We start from the raw sequence: 13,605 nt of genomic DNA on the forward strand, positions 1-13,605 counted from the left end.
CCTGTTGTGTTAAGGACAAAAGGTCAAATAATAAAATAATGAAAGGAAAGTGGAATCCTACCTCACCCTAGGTCAGTCTAACCAATAACTCTGAACTCTTGGTTGGATATCCTTTCAGTAACTAAGATATTCCGTAATGAAACTTTAAAACCTTTCATAAGAGCCTGGTGATTTGAAAAGGAGTATTCCACGTTTCAATCTTGCTAAAGACACGCTTATGCCTTCTCGGTCGCTCAACTTGGATATTTTAATGCCTAAATCCGTGTTCAATCCCTACGGTGTGAACAGCGCAGATAGAATTTAAATGATAAAAACAAACACCTTATACTTACAGATTTTACCGTTAAGTATATGTTGTTTCCAACATATACCGCGTGCTCCCAAAATACAATGAGTAAACTTGATTCGCACGGAAGCAGACGGACGAAAAAAAAATGAAATAATAAAACAGGAAAACTTTTACTGATTTAGGAAGATTATAAAATTATGCCAACGTGGTAAATGAATCCGTTTGTTTATATTTTCAGAGAAAAGCTGCATTGGGCTATCTGCTGTATTCATCGAGAAGAATCGAACCGCGCATTTTAGCGTTGTACATCCGTAGGCCTGCGGCTGTCCCATCGGGATACTAATGAATCGTACTAGCCATTAACTTAGTTTAGAATTAAAATAATAATTTTGATAAAAGTCCTGTAACGTTCAGTTTTTGGTTTAATAGAAGAAATAAATGGGGAAGATTCTGTTATAATTATTGTATACATTATTTATTATTTCGTCATTATTGTTAGATTAACGTCAATGGTGTCAGGTTGATTATCTAAAGTAATGTTATGATAATATTAAACAGTTAATGTGAGTAACTAATTAGCGACTATTGTTACAACTTTATAGAGGCCGATTGTCGCCTACTTGTTATGGTTCTTTGAATGTGAATCGAAAATTCACGGCCCGTAACCCGTTGTTTCAAAAAGGTTCTCCTCACTTTGGTGCTGTGGGTACGCTATAAAAAGCATTTTCTTTCATTTTATGTAAATTCAAACGATGGATTGTTTATAAAATCCGGAATATCGACCCGAGTATTTTAGTTTTTTTTTAATTTTACACAACGAAATAACAACCACTAACACAAAATGGGTTATAGTTAACTATTTTGATCTGCAACTTAAACTGTTAGATTCAAGAAGTGTAACAGGTTATGTACGTTTTAATTTCTTTTTGTGTTCTCAGTTACTCCAGACAAAACTTTATTCTATGATTTTACATGTAATCACAGACAAGAATCAAACATCTCAGTTACTTCAGTCAGTACTACATTGTATGATTTTACATGTAAACACCGACATGAATCAAATATTTCAGTTACTTCAGTCAGTATTTCATTGTGTGATTTTACATGTGAACATAAATCTTAGTCATATTTCGCTATTCATTCATGGAAGAACAGCCCAAGAGCTGACGGTATAGGGTGTTGACTAGCCTAGTTCACTGTAGTCTATCAGTTCAACATTAGAGACGGCAGATAGATTTTTTATATTTCTTGGGGCAAACAATCTGCTATAAACGCGGACATGGACAATTCTGAGTATTCAAGAAGTTCTTCTTCACACATTTCTGACCTGATTCTTGGTCTACTAAACATTCTTTGCTTCATTATAGTTACAAACCTGAAATATTTTCAAATTATCGATCGTGAATTTATGAAAAAGGCCAAATTTATACCAACATGTGTTTTTAACTCCTTGATGGTGTTATTGTATTGTATTGTTCAGCTTCTAACCATACATATGATGTGTTTGTTTTAACATTAATAACATTTTTTATTATTACTCATAACCGTTTGATTTAATCTATGATATAGTCATCCATAATTTTGAGCCACTGACTAAAAGAGGGAAGGGTTGTTGTTGTTGTTGTCTTGGATAAAGCACAAAGTTATTGGTTTGTTTTTGAATTTCTTTCAAAGCTACACGAGGATAACCTGCGCTAGCTGCCCCTAATTTATCAGTGTTAGAGTAGAGGGAAGGCAGCTAGTCATCACCACCTACCTCCAAATCTGAGGCTACTCTCTTACCAACGAATAGTGGGATTGACCGTCACGTTATTACGCCCCCACGGCTGAAAGGGCGAGCATGTTTGGTGCGAACGTGATTCGAACCCGTGTCCCTCATATTACAAGTCGAGTGCTCTAACCATCTGGCCGTGCCGGGCCAAGCACAAACAGCTATCTGTGTTCTGCCCACCACAAGTATCGAAACCCAGTTTTTAGCATTGTAAACTCAAAGACATACAGCTGTGCCACTGAGGAGCAGAAGGATGGAAGTTAGTTTTTGAAACAACCCACTATCACTAGGGTGTTACCTAGCCCAATAATAGGACTCGTGTTGCACCTACAGTTTATGTGTTTGTTAATTTTAAGCTCAAAGCGACATGATAAGCTATCTGCGATCCGTTCAACAAGTGGAATCGAACCTTAGATTTGGATGTATGCATACCCACAGCTGAAAAATATGGAATGCATTAAGCCTAACATGATGACCACCAGGCCACGGCCAAATGACTCAGACATATGTTTATTAAGTGATTCACAATTTATTCGGAAGTCCACTCATGATTATACTTATTACGTTTTTCTGTCTTTAAGTTGCAATTCGAATAAGTTAATAAAAGTTGATAAAAAATGACATGACGTAATTATAAAAAATAATTTCGAAATTCCTTGATTTTCGATTCGTCATTATTAAAAGCCCCGGCATGGTCAGATAGTTAAGGCACTCGACTCGTAATCTGAGGGTCGCAGATTCGAATCACCATCACATCAAACATGCCTGTCCTTTCAACCGTGGGGACGTTATAATGGGACGGTCAATCCATCTATTCTTCAGTAAAAGAGTAGCTTAAGAGTTGGCAGTAGGTGGGGATGAGTAGCTGCCTTCCCTCTTGTCTTATATCCCTAAATTAGGGACGACTAGCGCAGATAGATCTCGTGTAGCTTTGCGCGAAATTCAAACATTTTTTGTTGTGCGTGACAGCATCTCACGGACTATACACTTTGTAACAAGGCCTCAAAAAAGTAACACTACTCACCTTTAACCTCGATTAAGGTCAAGTGCTGGTTAAAGAAGACGAGTGTTGTATTTGGTTGTATTACTTAATTTTATGCTACCTTTCTCTCTAAGAGTAAAACTAGTAACAATTCTCATTGTTGGAAATACAAAACGGATCAACATTATGATCAGAAGTATATCTGTCTGCCATATTACTTAAACAACTGTAACGGAACCTGGAGAAACGTTTTAAAACGGTCTAAGAAAGACAAGAATGGAAACTCTCTATTCGCACACACTAGCTTTCCTACTAAAGAGAGCCTTAAAACCTATAAAGTTATCTCAGTTAAAACAGTTGTCACTAAAGCTCAATGGTCTTAATTACCATTACAACCAATTTCTGTGTTAACTGGGGTTCTACTTGCTGCTAACTACGCAGTACTCGTAAGTAATATTTGCCCCTGATATGTAAGCTTCACTGCAGTGTTTCTCTTTCCTTCACGAGATGTGCTATGATCCGACACACCCAAGTTTTTTGTCCTCACAATAAAAGTGAAAGAAAACGTTTTATCGTTTTTTTTATGTTATCCATAGGGGTGCAGATCAATAAGTGGTTTTCTTAAAAGGACGAAACACATCACAAGACCACAAGCAATAAGACGACCTTTAAAAACATAATTAAATGAATCCAAAATCGAACGACCAGGAAACCCATTACCAACGTTGTCATCACGTCTTCTGGTCGTGTTCAGTAGCTGCTTCTAGGTTTCCCCCGAGATAAAAAAAAAAACCAACATTTTCTCTGGGGCCTACTATTCAAGCACGTTTAGTACAAGAGGACCTTCACTGAATAAATGAAAACTTTTGTTACACCAAAACGTTTCGTTTCTGGTATGAACCTTATTGGACTTTACGGAAACAAGAAAGATAAAGTGAAAAAATAAGACATATTCTTAGTTCTTTAGAACAGATAAAACAGAAATATTCATTTTTGTTAAATAAAATATATAATATAGAAATATATTTGTGAATACACGTGTGAAAACATATCTACGTGTGTGAATGAATACATAAGTCTGTCTGTGATAAATATATACGTACGTGATTAAATATCGATATACACTTTTACGAATGAACTTTATGTGTGTGTGAATGAATACATAAGTCTGTCTGTGATAAATATATACGTACGTGATTAAATATCGATATACACTTTTACGAATGAACTTTATGTGTGTGTGAATAAACTTATAGAACTCTGATGGAATATACATGCATGTGAAATACGTGTGTGTAAATACATACGTATATCTGTGCGTCATAACACAAAAATGGATCAGATCTATAAGAAGAAACGATAACAACAAATTAACATATCTAAGTGATGTCAACTACCTCATTCTTAGACGCAATTGTTGCTAATAGCACAGCTAACGACAATATACTCTATTCCTGAGATATTCAATAATGGTTGTCTGTTATATAGCAACTGACAGTCGATTTTCAGCTCTTATCTCTCGGTCTTATTGGATTACTATATCTCGAATCAACAACAATTACAGTTCTCTCTACCATGCATACACTTTCGTAACGTGTTCATGGATTTTGAGATCCAAAAGTTTCCAAACCTGAAAGAATGTAGACATTAAAACTTTCTACACTTTAACGTACGCATATTGATTAGATAAGACGGCAGAATGTGCTCATCATTGAAAGAGGCCGACGTCTGGCTAGTTGACTGTTAACAGGCGGCACTGTTATTACAGCTCAAAGTCTAAGCTAGTTATCTTTGTTCGTAGGTGTATTTACTTCGCGAGGGCTGGGTAAATGCGTGTGGTAGTGGTGTTAACGGAGTTCTACAAAGGTTATCCAGCCTAGTGTTTTGATCACTTTCGACTTCAGTCACGTGGTGTCTTTGACTCTCGGAAATACAGATGTTGGTATTGGTATAGGTTTCTTTTATTACTGAAGAATACGCCATTGTTTCTATTTGTTTCTTTTTTTCCTATTTATTAACGAACATATTCGAGAAATGTTTGGCCATTAATTATAAAATAAATGCTTCTAAAACCCTATTCTGGTAATTTATCATTATTTCTTTAGTGGTTCTTGGTCTGTAATGAATAAAGAGACACACAAAATTGTCAATTATTAAAGAAATACATAGGTCAGTAATTAATAAAAACATATAAAGTCAGTAATCAATAGAGAAACACATAAAATCAGTTATTAACAAATCGATATATGAAAATCGTTAATTAAAATACACATAAAACCAGTAATATACAAAGAAACACATAAGTCCTTAATGAATACAGTTGCATACAACTGTACAATCAATTATCAACGCAGAGCCACATAACGTTAGTGAAGAGAATGGTTTGAAATCTTGTACAATTAAAAAACAATTAAGCAAAAGCTGGAAACAGGTTTATCTTGACACATAATACTGCTTGGTTCCGAGGATATGACTGTTACGTTGGAAATATCTACTGCAAGCAAAAGAAACCGAAACCAACCAGATCCTGTCCAACATCTCAGAAACCAGTTTCTTTACGTGATATTTTATATCATAAAAACGAACAACTCCAAACAGCTCTTCACCTAACTCCGTTATACACCGCAGTGAAATATAACACAATTTTTAACGCTCTGTTCTGGCAAAGGCACGTATGATTGCCAATAAAGTATCGAACAGAAGAGTATTGTTTTTCGTTTTTCCATGTGTAATTGTCAAATGAAATCAGGGAGCGCCACAGTGCCATAGGTATTCCCATAATACTACTTGGTAATGTGTTCGATTTAATAACTTTTTCCCGCTATTTTATGACGATTTATTTGTTTATATTTCCTCAAACACGTTGACGTGTTTGAAAATAATGCTTGTTTTTGTATTTGAATATCGCGTACAGCTACATGATGACTATCTGCGCTAGCCGTCCTTAAGTTAGCAGTGTAAGACTAGAGGGAAGGCAGTTAGTCATCACCACCCACCGCCAACTCTTGGGCTACTCTTTTACCAACGAGTAGTGGGATTGTTTGTTTGTTTTTCGAATTTCGTGCAAAGCTGCACGAGGGCTATCTGCGATAGCTGTCCCTAAGTTAGCAGTGTAAGACCAGAGGAAAGACGGCTAGTCATCACCACCCACCGCTAAATCTTGGCGTACTCTTACCAACAAAGAGTGGAACTGACCCTCACATTATACCTCTCCACGGCTGAAAGGGCAAGCATTTTTCGTGTGACGAATATCTGAACCCGCATCTGTCAAATTAGGAGTCGAGTGCCATAACTTCCTAACCATGCCATGCCCAAATTCAATGATACTAAGTATCTTCGTTAATACAGCCTTAAAGACAAAAGGAGGATTGCCACTGATCTCAAGCATGGTCTTTTATCTCAAAAAAGAGTCCAAATATACAGTATCGAGAAGATTCAACGAAAATAGAATATTTGGTCGTGTAGAAATTGAACAAAAAAATCCTTTATTTCGAACTCCAAATATTGTCAAGAGACTGAAATTTGCTAAAAGGTACAAAATCTGGACTGTTGATGATTGAAAAATTGTGTTATTGATGTATTATTCTGAGTTTGAAACATTTGGTTTGAAGCCTAAGTTGTACGTCCGGCGGAAGAAAAGTGAAATATATCACAATGAATCATGGGGGAGGTACTATGATGGCGTGGGGTGTTTTCCTTCTGAGTCAAAGAAGATATTTGCAAAATAGACGAAATAATTGACCAGCGCAAGTACCATTAGACACTGATCTATCATGGTATACCCAATTCTTTGTATGTTATTGGTAAAGGATTCTACTACAAAAAGATAATTACCCCAAACACTCATCCAACCGATGCAAAACTTGCTTAGCTAAGAAAGAACTTGTTGGAATCATATAAATGATGGGGTTTGAAAGATTAAAAACTTGGCAAATCAAAAGCTACCTTCAAAAAAACATTGTGGAAGTATATTGGACATGCCTGTAAGACTGCAGTTATTAAAACAAAAGAGGGAAACACAAAACATTAACTGTTTGCTGAACTCAAACACTTCCACTTAGTTTCGATTGCACTAAACACGAAGATTAATCACATTTTGATGTTTCATCTGTGGTTTATTTTCCACTGTCCTTTAAAAGTAACATGAAATATGATTTTTAACCTTTTCCTAACACTTTTGCACAGTACTGTATATCTTTTCGAAGGATCAAAACCAAAACCTAATCGTGTTTTAAAGTATTTCTATTAACTGAATATGATATTCTACTCCATACATGTCCACGTGTCTATATCGTAATTTTTATGTGTTTAAGTCGCAGTATACTTAATTATTTTCCGTGGAGCAATAGTTACACTGATCGACAAAAATCAAACGTTTTTACTCTCATCAAAGACGTAACCACATTTTTCTAGATCAATTTTGCACGCTGATTTCAAATCTGTTTTTGGTTTTTTTCCAACATATTTGGTTATCGAATTATGATTGGTGTTAATTTTTCAAAACAATCCGAGTTAAACTCATTCGTTCACTGATATTCCATTGTCTGAACGTCAGTTAGCATACCAATGACTTCGAGGTCACCAGAGATATTCTGTTGGTAAATAATCACAGTTAAAGCAATAACCTTTCACATTTCATAAGTCTCATCACTAAAACTTGAGATGCTAGAGAAAAACCAAAAACAGACCTTCAGTGATCGTCCCAAGGGCTGTCTAGCTCACGTATAATTATATCTGATGAAAGTCCCTTGTTGGCCAGGGTTACAACCTGAGGAAAGCAGAAAGTATTTCATTTTCGCCTTTATGTCATATCATACAAATGTGAGGGCAGATCCCTCCCTACAAAAAATCAGGAAAAAATCTCTTTAAAGCAAGATATATTAATAAACGGTTGATTTATTCATAAATTATGATCGATTGTTGCTATTTTAACAAAAGTATGGTTTAGAAATGTTTAAAAAAATTCACGTAACGCCAGTTAGAAGCTAACATCTGAAATATGATAATTTTAAACATTAAATCGAACACAACAATAAATAAAAGAGATTCCATAAATTTTGTTAAAATGCTACCACAATGATTTAAAACCATTTCTTTAAAACTACAAACAAACAACAAAATACTGTGGTGCTAAACAGGAAGAAACTGAGCGGTGATGTATTTCTCGGGGATTTACGTCTTCCATCACGATACAGTTGATAATGAATTCACGTTAAGTAAATAAGTAAGCTCAGAAACACCGACGGAAAATTAGAACTCCCGGAACTACCTCCTTTAGTTTCCAATAAATTCCGCTTGGTCGCATCGGCTGTAAAACCCATGCAGGATGCAAAGATTTGATGAAAATGCTGCAAGACTGAATCCGAAAACGGAAATGAAAGCTTTATTTTTGTTTAAATCTAATAATATCTAGTTCGTTTATCGAAATATTTTTATTCTACGAGATAACTTTATTTACAACTTGCTGAAATCAAATTTCATGTTAACTTAGATTTCCTCGTACGGGGAGAATAAAAGTTTCGTCACTAATATTACATCAAAAGCAGTTAACATGAAAAAATGAAAGTTTCGTTACACTACATCAAAAGCAGTTAACATGAAAAAATGAAAGTTTCGTTACACTACATCAAAAGCAGTTAACATGAAAAAATAAAAGTTTCGTTACACTACATCAAAAGCAGTTAACATGAAAAAATGAAAGTTTCGTTACACTACATCAAAAGCAGTTAACATGAAAAAATGAAAGTTTCGTTACACTACATCAAAAGCAGTTAACATGTTCTCAAACAAAGTGGCCTTTCCACAAATTATAGTTATCCAAATTAATTTTGTAATTCATCAAGGAAACTGAACCAATAGGTTAATATGGTTATTTAGTAATCAACAGGTAATTTAAGTATTTTGTAAAACGTACGCAAAAATTTTGTGAAACAAAAATTAAGACACAAACGTAAAGAGTATTGTGTGAAATAACGAAAATGAAAACCGAAGCGTTGCGAATATTGTGTGAAATAATGAAAACTAAAACTGAAACGTTGAGAATATTGTGTGAAATAATAAAAGTTAAAACAGAAACGTTGTGAATATTGTGTGAAATAATGAAAGTTAAAACAAAAACGTGAGAATATTGTGTGAAATAATAAAAATTGAAACAGAAACGTTCTGAATATCGTGTGAAATAATGAAACTTAAAATCAGTAAGTTATTCTAATATTTGAATGTGTGTGAGAGAAAATACTTTAAAAGTGTAAATAATTTAACACATTTACATCGTAATAAATAAGGAAAAAAGTACGGTTTGGTTTGTTTTGAATTTCGCGCAAGGCTACACGAGGGCTACGTGCGTTAGCCGTCCCAAATTTAGCAGTGTAAGACTAGAGGGGAGGCAGATAGTCATAACCACCCACCGCCAACTGTTGGGCTACTCTTTTACCAACGAGTAGTGGGATTGATCGTCACATTATAACGTCCCCAAGGCTAAGCGGGCGAGTATGTTTGGTGTGACGGGGATTCGAAGCCTTGATTTTCAGATTACGAATCGAAGGTCTTAACCACCTGGACTATTATATAGCTAATAGCAACTCTAAGAAATCTATGGAGAATGTTGTTTGTTGAAAACATATAAACCTCTGCAATGGATTATCCATTCCGTGCTGTAAGTAATGTAAATCACACGGGTATCGAAATTCAATTTTTATCGTTATAAGCCCTCTGAATTATTGTTGAATCACTGGAGACATATAATATTTGTGCTAAGTGTACTGGAGGTATCAAACTCTGAGTTAAACTTAGGGGTGGCTATTAAATTTAATGGCCTTGCACAAAACCTGGGTAAACAGCAAGTTTACGAGCTTACAACATTAAAATCTGAGGTTCAATTCCCCACGATTAACAAACGCAAACAGCCTATTGTGTATAGGCGTTCTTTGCATTAGAACAAATCTTAATGAAATCATTAATAATATAATTCATGTTACTTACGAGAGTTCCATCCTAAGCCTACGTGTGCCATTAAACATATGCATTTGAAAATCAGTTAATAAAAACATGCCTCAAAGAAAATATTTTTTAAAAAATGTTAAATTTCACGTAATTACCTAATATCTGCTTGTCCAGTTGCCTGACCAAAATTGTATCTTTTGTGTCATTAAAGTCTAATTCGTTTTTATTCGTAGCATTTCTTTCATTCAATGGAAAAAAAACAACGGACAACATTGGTATGTGAAAAGCCTCTTCCCCACATACACAAACACACAGAAATTAAAGTATTCTGTTTAATAGGTAAAATGGAAAACAAAGGTTAACTAAGCATCTTAAGAATCAAGTTTAGTTTCGTTCTCCTTGTGTGCCACACACATGGGAATTACCATCAAATAATGACATCTTTTATTCACTAAAGTGACACAGTAGTTCGGGAAATTGCTTACAGAACTAAACTACTGTTAGCGTTTACTCGCATTACGTCACTACTCAATAATTTAGAGTTTAGTTCTTCATTAAACCAAGACGCACGAGAAAAGTGAGGCTTAGAGTGAAACGACAAATCTCTGACTGAAAGATGCAAAGAACTTGACACTGAACATATTTTGTCTTCGTGATCCCCAGATGCAACCGACAAGGAAAGGGAATTAGGGGAACTTTAATATGCTATCTCATCATCTTTTCTACGATATATTTAGACTTTTAAAAAGGTTTTGTGCAGAGACACGTCTGTTTCTGTTTACAATAAAATCAAAGCCTTCAACCAAGGCTGGTACTACACTTGGCTAAAATCGTGAAGTTTTTTTTTTTGTCATTTGATAGAAAGTATGTTTTTGTTTATCTCTTACATAACACAGAGAAAAAAATAATTTAAAACAACGTATCTCGAAACCTTCGAAATTCTCGAAAACAGAAGACGCTTTGTGTGTGGGTGTTTTCTTTTATATTAAAGATACACCAGGCTATTTGCTGTTTACACGGAGGAGGGAATCAAACCCCTGATTTATGCGTGGTAAATCTGTAGAGCTACCGCTGTTCCACCAGGGAACAGACAAAGGAAGGAACCAAGTTAGACGTCTCTACACGCGTGAGTGTCTCAAAAATATATTCACGATATCTGTCCGTCTGTTAATGACTCTAAAATACCTCACTGTCGGTGACTCGGTGCTATCTATGGCATTTGAGGACTTATAACTCTAAAATTTTGGGTTTAATCCCTGAAATGGGCGTAGAGTGTATGGCCCATAGTTTAACTCTGCTGTTAAAACAAGCAAAATAGTTATCACATGTCTATTCACACGTGATTAACTCGAAAACCTGAAATATCTTCGTATGAACACTGATTTCCATAAACCAGCGTTTCTAAGAATTTGGGGAACCCTCAGCCAGGAGGCGCGAGCGATTATGGTTTAGTCACTAGTGCAGTAATGCATATTTAACATTTATATGCATGCTTTTATTAGTGAAAATAATAAGTAATTACAACAGCACATAACATTTTAATGTGCATCCTTGTATTGTACAGAGGGCACAATAAACCGTATTTTTGAAAGGTGTGTGGATGACAAAAGTTTGAGAGACGCTGCCATAAGCTATTAATTACTCCTGGTGGGTTGTGGAGGTACTAAAATATAAGTAGAAACTATAACCTCTTGCGCACGTCACTTGTAGAAGAATCGTACATACAATGATGATAAAACATGCAATGTTTTGTTCAGTTGGCGAGATTCTTTTTCAACATTTTTTTTCCAGTGAAACTATTTACCCACAAACTCTACGGATAGAAGGACACACCATTTATTGGTTTTACCTTTCTGCCTTTTAGTTAGCAATGCATGTCGGAATAGATCATCGAGATTTGGGTGAACGACGTTTGGGACTCAAATAGAGGAATTAAAGGCAACAGTTGTATAACCAATAAATACTGTTTAGTAACAACATTAAACAGACTACAATCATTAGAGCTAACAAGTCACACAGAGAGAGAAACAGCAAAAACACAAATAATTTCCTTTAAAAAAAAAACAGATAATAGACAGTGAGCAATGTCTTATGTTTCTGCTCCCTTAAACTTGGATAAAACAGCCAGCACTTTTGCCTGAACATTCGAGAAGAAAGAAAATAACCGAATTACACTAGACCTACTATCTATTAAACAAATTCATTTCAAAGCACATAAATATATCGTATCTTAAAGTGGGATCTTTCCGCACTAGATTCGTGGTCCGTCTAAAGTTTTCTATAACTTATAGTATGAAAAACAAAAATCTGTTTATGTTTCTCTTCACTACACGTTTCTGTATTTAGGTGCAAGTTCTAGATGTAAATCGTGACTTCCTCTAATACTTAGGTATGTTTAATCGTTGTCAAGGAGAAAGCAACGCAAAGCTCCTCCTCAGTGGCACAACGATATGTCTGCGGACTTACAACGCTAGAATCCGGGTTTCGATACCCGCGGTAGGCAGCGCACAGATAAATCATTATGTAGTTTTGTGCTTAATTATAAACAAAATAGCAAGGCAATAGGTTATCTGTGCTGTTTCTGCAACGTGGATCAAACCCCAGATGTTAGCTTTAGAAGCCAGCGAGGAGAATAGGATATTTTCAATCGTAATCACACTAGGTTGAGTCCCAGCCCGTTTCCTATTCTGCGTGCAATCCCCTATTAGATCTGCTTTTTTTTTTCTACCAACGAGTACGACAACGCAGCGAAGATTCGTAAATTTTAAGATCTCAAGCAGCTTCTATCATATTCTCAATTTTGCGAAAATATCATATACCTCACAACGTGATTGGCCAATCAGGCACAGAGATGTTCTGCACCCTAAACAAATGCACCGCAGAGCAAAGACTCACAGGTGTTAATATTGAGATTAAATATTTCACAGAAAGGCTTAGAAATCAACATGTACGTATATGACATATGTATGTATATGACACATTTATATATATGCAGGTAGGGATCCATAAGATAGATCCAAACCATACACAAGGTTTCGAATTCTAAACAAACAATAGTATAGAATATCACGTTCTAATAATAATAGACATGTGTATATATAATTGTGAACTTTAAGGTCACTAAGATAAAATAAAAAAAGTGTCTATATATAATTTTGAGCTTCAAAGTGCTAAGCTAATATTATAGCATACAAAACCACACATTTATATATAATCAGACCTTCAGTTTAGATTGGACTTTCCCAAACGAAGTTCCACTTCTTGAGAAAACACTCCATTAGTCTCGTAATTGGAATGTCACAGTAGATAACAAAAGGAGTTCCATCTCTTTTACCTCCCATTTCAACCACTGTAAGTATTTGTCAGTTCGAAATGACTGAGACAAAAATAATTTTTGCAAACATATGTGATACTTCTATAAAATTCTTTATTTTCTTATGACTAGGATTGTTCACAAATAATACACCTTATTTACAAGTTGTACCTGTACCACATTTTATTTACAACTTGTGTCTGTTCAACACCTTATTTACAAGTTGTATCTGTAACACATCTTATTTACAAGTTGTACGTGCACCACACCTTATTTACAAGTTGTATCTGTAACACATCTTATTTACA

At 35.1% G+C, this 13,605-nt stretch overlaps 1 protein-coding gene across 15 annotated transcripts in view; it reads right to left on the reverse strand.

Moving 5' to 3' along the window:
* Positions 1-13,605, reverse strand: part of LOC143255041 (uncharacterized) — a 198,441-nt gene that overhangs the window by 103,888 nt on the left and 80,948 nt on the right. For 3 of the 15 annotated variants that reach the window (XR_013030424.1, XR_013030423.1, XR_013030419.1), the window contains one exon: positions 2,915-5,158. The exons of 10 other annotated variants lie outside the window; for them this stretch is intronic. The gene's annotated coding sequence lies outside the window, so the exon portion shown is untranslated. Of the gene's footprint in view, positions 1-2,914; positions 5,159-7,730; positions 7,882-13,605 lie in introns of those variants that run through there. 2 more of the 15 variants (XR_013030425.1, XR_013030422.1) reach the window with 2 other exon arrangements.

Source organism: Tachypleus tridentatus, chromosome 7 (genome assembly GCF_004210375.1).
Source record: "Tachypleus tridentatus isolate NWPU-2018 chromosome 7, ASM421037v1, whole genome shotgun sequence".
Classification (NCBI taxonomy): domain Eukaryota; kingdom Metazoa; phylum Arthropoda; class Merostomata; order Xiphosura; family Limulidae; genus Tachypleus; species Tachypleus tridentatus.